At 35.7% G+C, this 6,528-nt stretch overlaps 1 pseudogene; it reads right to left on the bottom strand.

The window, feature by feature from the left end:
- Window positions 1-1,665: 1,665 nt before the first annotated feature.
- On the bottom strand, window positions 1,666-1,813 carry LOC116753709 (annotated as a pseudogene).
- Between the last annotated feature and the right edge of the window lie 4,715 nt (window positions 1,814-6,528).

Genomic DNA, 6,528 nt, shown 5'->3' on the forward strand with positions numbered 1-6,528 from the left:
GGGAACTAAATTTGACAGACAATGTGCAAACACAGTACAGGCCTGGGTTATGCTCAACAGAAGGAGGAGTGATAAGACTCTCCAGTCTGTGTGTAAGCTTTTTTCCCAACAGGATATGAAATTCAATATTTTGGAGAATGTTTAAAAATCTGTGTCACTGGGAATTTGAGGGTTACCAGCGGGGGCCCATGAGTCAGACAGGTAAGTCCAAAACCGGCTCTTCTGTTTACCACTTAGAGGAGATCCTTAGTGGTGCTGAACCTCAGTTTTAAGTATTCATAAGATAACAATAATAATAATAATACCTGTTTCTGTGATGATTAATTTTATTTGCCAGCTTGACTGGGTTAAGGGATGCTCAGATAGTTGGTCATTATTTCTGGGTATGTCTGTGAGGGTGTCTCAGGATGAGATTAGCATTTGAATCAGTAGACTGAGTAAAGCAGATTGCCTTCTCCAATGCAGGTGAGCATCACCCAATCCACTGAGGGCCTGAATAGAAAAAGGAGGAGGAGGAAGGACTAATTTGCTCTCTTTTCTTGATTTGGGATGCCCATATCTCCTTCCTTTGGACATTGAAACTCCTGGTTCTCGGGTCTTTAAACTCTGGGACTTACAGCAGCAACCCCTCTGGTTCTCAGGCCTCTGGTCTTGGGCTGGATTATACTACTAGCTTTCCTGGTTCTCTAGATTGAAGACGGCATACTGTGGAAATTCTTGGCCTCCATAACCATGCAAGCAAATTCTAATGAAAAATCTCCTCTCACATATCTATATATATATATCCTATTGGTTCTGTTTCTCTGGAGAACACTGACAAATAATCTCAAAGATTTATTGTGGTGAAGATTAAACAACATTGAATATTTAAGATTCTTGGCATAGTACGTGGAACATAGAAAGTACTCTCAGTAAATGTTAGATACTAAAATTCTTTAGTCCAACACTAACGTTTCACTGATGTTGAAACCAAGATGTTAAATGAAATCACCTATGGGCTCACAGCTAGTTAGTAAAAGGCAGAAGACTGCAACTAAGATCTTCTGATTCCTCTTTATCTCCCTTATACCTGGTGCCCTTTACCTGATTGTTTGAATACAGTACATGAATACAAACTGAGGAGGTATCATAACCCATGGTGTCTCAGGGTCAATATTCTTATGAAATATAAGCATTGTTTAATTTCTTGTCACTCTGCCCATCTTCTATGTCAGTTATGAGCAGTAATAAGGAGAAAAGAACATGGAGAATTATGTAAGCAAAGAAAATGCCATGATCTGAAGAAAAAAGTAATGAGGTTAGAAAGAATGTTAGCTGTGTAGACTTGTTCTTTTATGCTATAAATGTAGTACCAAGATGGCAAGTATATATTTGATTAAATGTAGTGATAAGTATATATTTGATATCAGAGGGGGCAATTTGATGATCAAAAGGAACATACCTTGTTCATTAATTTTATCAGCTAGTAGAGATGCATGAAAATTTAAATATTTATTCTTGATTTTCTACTTTAAAATATGTTTTAAAATGCAAATATTCTAATATGTTAAAAGGGATTTGGATCTAAAAATATTTTTCTTTCTTTTTAAATTGAAGTTTAGTTGATGTACAATTAAAAACACTTTTCTGGTGAATGGGACATATGATAGGTGGATGGGTTTGTGTAAGGGGTTGCCAGAAGGATAAAGATGATCAGCAAAGCATACTTTTAAAATAATAATTCTTGATTCTGCCAGTGTTCATTTTTCAAAACTTATAGAACTAACAAGAACAGATACTACACTTGATCTTAGCCAAAATCCCAAGAGGTGATACATTTTCACGTCCAGCCATGACTAAGATATTCATTTTGGACTTAATCTCCTGACCTAAACAACCATAAAACAGGAAAAATAAATAAGGTAATTGTTTTCAGGAACTGGTAAACAGGCAGTGCAGGACTGTGGTCCTTGAGAGAAGGGAAACACATGTAATGAGCTCCCTGTTTACCCCAGCTTTCTGTCCTGAGTCATTTTCCTAACTGTGGTGCAGGTAGGTTGAACCCAAGCAGAAACCAGAGGTCTACCTCTGATGAGACAGAAATCAGAGTTTAGGGCTGCAGAAATGGCTGGAATTTGTGTAGCAGAGATTGGAAACAAGAGAGGAGAGTGTATGAGGAGTACCCAGAAGTTGGCAGGTGGGTTTTGCTCATGTCTTTCAATAAGCAGATCTTGTACTGGGTAAAACCCCTCAAGGGCTAGCATACAGCAACTGTGCAAAAGGTTAAGAAATAAACTGATGAAAAAGAGGCCACAGAGTGCTGGGAGATGAATGTCACCCCATCCAGAGTGGAGAGAACTTATTGTCTACCTCAAAAATCCAGCGAAAAGTGGATTAGGGCACACTTTAATAGAAAAAAATCCCACACCTTACAGTAAGTGCTATGCACTAGGACTAGGGATAAAACTCAAATAGACTCATCCTGACAAAACATAAATCAATAGAAATTATCCAAACTAAAGCAAAGAAAGAAAAAAGATTTTTAATAAATGTACAGAGACATAGTAATTTGTGAAACAATATCAAGTAACACATCAAGTTACATATAACACATATGTAATTGGAGCCTCAGTGGGAGAGGAGATGCAAAACTGAGCAAAAATATATTTTAAGAAATAATAGCCAAAAGTTTCCTAAATTCGTCAAAAAACACCAAGCTAGGAATAATCCCAGAAGTTCAGTGAATCCCAAGTAGGGTAAATACAAAGAAAGCCACGCTAGGAATATAAATGTCAAACTGCTGAAAATCAAAGATAAAGAGAAAAATACTGCAGCCAGAGGTAAAAAGATACAATAATGCATGGAAACAATGATAAGAATAATAGCTCATTTCTTATCGGAAAAAATAGAGGCCCAAAACAAGGGCATGAAATCTTCAAAGTAATTAATCAACAACAAAATGTCAACCAGAAATCTGTATATGGTAAAAAAAAATGAAAGAAGTTTTTGATAGTTTTGTGCTACACAAAATGCTGAAAGAGTTTTTTCAGGTTGAAGAAATAGAAAACAACAGAAAGGAATGAAGAGCACTGGAAATGACAACAATTTAGGTGAATGTAAACAAAACCCTACCTTTTTCATTTCTTGATTTCTTTAAAAGACAACTGAGAGTTTAAAACAAAAATATCACATTTCTGTGTGGCTTATAATATACACAGAAGGAAAATCTATGACAACAATAACACAAAGGATAGGAGAGAGGTAAACAAAATTATAGAATGTGCTGTTCTAAGGTTCTTATATTTTATCTGAAGAGGTACAATACTGTTTTAAAGTAGGTGACAGTAAATAAAGGATAAATATTGTACTTACTAGAACTACCAAAAGATTAATGAGATATACAACTCAAAAGTCAATAGGCAAAATAAGATGGAATACTAAAAGTATGCAGTTAATCCAAAGGAAGAAAGATAAGAAGAAAGGGACAAAAACAATTAGAAACCAACTGTATCAGTAATTAAAAGAAATGAAAATGGACCAAATACTTTAAAGGCAGGGATAGTCAGATTGCACATAAAAACACAAGACTCAAGTGTGTGCTATCTTAAAAAAATGTGCTCTAAATATAAAGACTCAGAAATAAAAGGCAAAAAAAAAGAAGCCATAAAACGCTAAGCTATTCATAAATGAAAAACTCTCAGAAAACTGGGAATAGGAGAGAACTTCCTTAATCTCATAAAGGCATTTACTAAAACATAGAGCAAATATTATACCTAGTGATAATATATTGAGTGCTTTCCCTCTAAGATTGGGAACTAAGCAAGGGTATCTGTCCTCACTTTTTTTAACTTGTACCGGTTGTCCTATTCAGTGCAACAAAACAAGAGTAAAAGGCATGCAATTGGGAAGCCAGAAGTAAATTTACCTTTAGTTGCAGATGACATCTTTGGATTTGTAGAAATCCTAAGAAATCTAAAAAAACACTACGAGAACTAATTAATATTTTGGAGGAAGATTTCAGAATTCAGTATTGTTCAATATAAAAAAATCTTGAAAAAGAAAAACAGAGTTGAGGCACTTTCTACTACCTGATTTTAATACAATAAAGATTACAGTATTGGTGTATTGCAATATTGGTGTAATTAAGACAAGTAGATCATATGAACAGCATAGATAGTCCAGGAAAAAATGCACACGTATACAATAATTAATTTTTGAAAAAAGGAGCCAAAACAATTCAATGTTGAAAGGATGATGCTGGAACAATTGTATAAAGTAGCCATTCTCAACCACGGGCAATTTTGTCTCCCACCCCCAACATTTGGCAACGTCTGTAGACATTTTTGATTGTCACAATGGAGTAGGGGCACTACTGGCATCTAGTGGGTAGAGGCCATGAATGCTGCTAAACATCCTACAATGAATAGGTCAGCCTCCTATACAAAGTATTTTCTGACCACAGATGTCAGAGAAATCCTGGAATAAAGGTATGAAAAGAAAAATGAGCTTCCATTCCTACCTCAAACTACGTATAAAAATAATCGTGAAAGTCTAGGTCTATGAATCTGAAAAGATTCATAGACCTAAACATGACAGCTAAATTATAAACTATATGGAATAAAACATAGGACACTATCTCCATGGCATTAGGACAGGCAGGTTTCTTAGGCAGAACAAAAGAAGCATTAGTCATTAAAAAAATAATTGATGAATTATTTTTTGTCAAAATTTAAAAGTTCTTTCCATCCAAAGATGTTATTTGTAGTGAGGTGGATGGACATAGAGTCTGTCATACAGAGTGAAGTAAGTCAGAAAGAGAAAAACAAACACCGTATGCTAACACATATATATGGAATCTAAAAAAAAGAAAATGGTTCTGATGAACCTACAGGCAGGACAGGAATAAAGACGCAGATGTAAAGAATGGACTTGAGTACACGGGATGGGGGAAGGGTAAGCTGGGATGAAGTGAGAGAGTTGGCATGGACATATATACACTACCAAATGTTAAATAGCTAGCTAGTGGGAAGCAGATGCATTGCACAGGGAGATCAGCTCGGTGCTCTGTGACCACCTAGAGGGGTGGGATAGAGAGGGTGGGAGGGAGAAGCAAGAGGGAGGGGATATGGGGATATATATATAGCTGATTCACTTTGTTATACAGCAACAACTAACACAACAATGTAAAGCAATTATACTCCAATAAAGACGTAAAAAAAAACAAAAACAAAAGACAATAAACACCTTTTTGATCAATATTAGACAAGACTTTTAGCTTTAATACTGACATCTTGAAATTTGTCTTTATGAAGAAAAAACCCTAAAATGATTAGTGAATGTCTATCTATTAACTGCCCCCCCCCCCACAAAAAACCCACAATGGGATACCACTACATAACCACCAAAATAGCTAAAATTAAAAAGACTAATAGTATCATGACAAAGATGTCATAGTCCATAACAAATGGAATGCTTGACATTACTGGTAAAAGTGTAAAATGTCACAACCACTTGGAAGGTGGCTGGTAGTTTTTTTAAATAGATGCCTACCTAGCAATTTCATTCCTAGGTATTTACTCAAGAGAAATGAGAACATTTGGCCAAAAAAAAAAATGTACAAGAATGTTTATAGAAGCTTTATTCATAACTGCTAAAAACTGAAGATCACCTAAATGTTCATCAACAGAAACTTGCAGATATTGATACAATGGAATAGTACTCATCAATAAATAATGAGCTTCTGATGTACACAAAAATAGGGATACATCTCATCTTGAGTGAAAGAATATAGAAAAGTACATACTGTGTAATTCCAATTATATAAAGTTTAAGAAAGTTCTATGGGGATAGAAATAAGAACAGTGGTTGACGATGTGGGAGCGGGTAATGACTGGAAGGGGGAGTGAGGAAATTTCTAGGGTCAAGGAAATGCTCTATATTTTAGTTTTTGTTATCCTTTACATTTCTCTTTGATTCTTTTTCTTGACTGTATTACCTCTATCCTTCAGTGACAAGTTATTAAAGTTGTATTTTCAACTAAAATTCTCTCTCCCTTTCCTTCACTTTTAAAAAAAATACATCTTTATTGGAGTATAATTGCCTCACAATACTGTGTTAGTTTCTGTTGTACAACAAAGTGAATCAGCCATATGCATACATATATCTCCATATCCCCTCCCTCAGGAGCCTCCCTCCCACCCTCCCTATCCCACCCCTCTAGCTGGTCACAAAGCACCAAGCTGATCTCCCTGTGCTATGTGGCTGCTTCCCACTAGCTATTTTACATTTTTGAAAGTTTAAATGGATAACTGTTGTTTTGGATATACATTATGGTGAAGATACAGTGTTCCTTCCACGTGGTGAGATCATCAGCTACAAGTTCCTGATTCCTGTTAAGATGTATCTAATCTAGATTGGTCAATTATTAGAGTATCTTTTCAGACTGCACCACACACAGTCTGTGTGTGTGTTAAGCAGGGTCAAAGTTTTTGCAGTTTGTCTCAGATGCTGGGAGGAGAGGACCTCTTTCCTTCTGACGTCACATGCAAG

This window comes from Phocoena sinus, chromosome 4, assembly GCF_008692025.1.
Source record: "Phocoena sinus isolate mPhoSin1 chromosome 4, mPhoSin1.pri, whole genome shotgun sequence".
Taxonomy (NCBI): Eukaryota; Metazoa; Chordata; class Mammalia; order Artiodactyla; family Phocoenidae; genus Phocoena; species Phocoena sinus.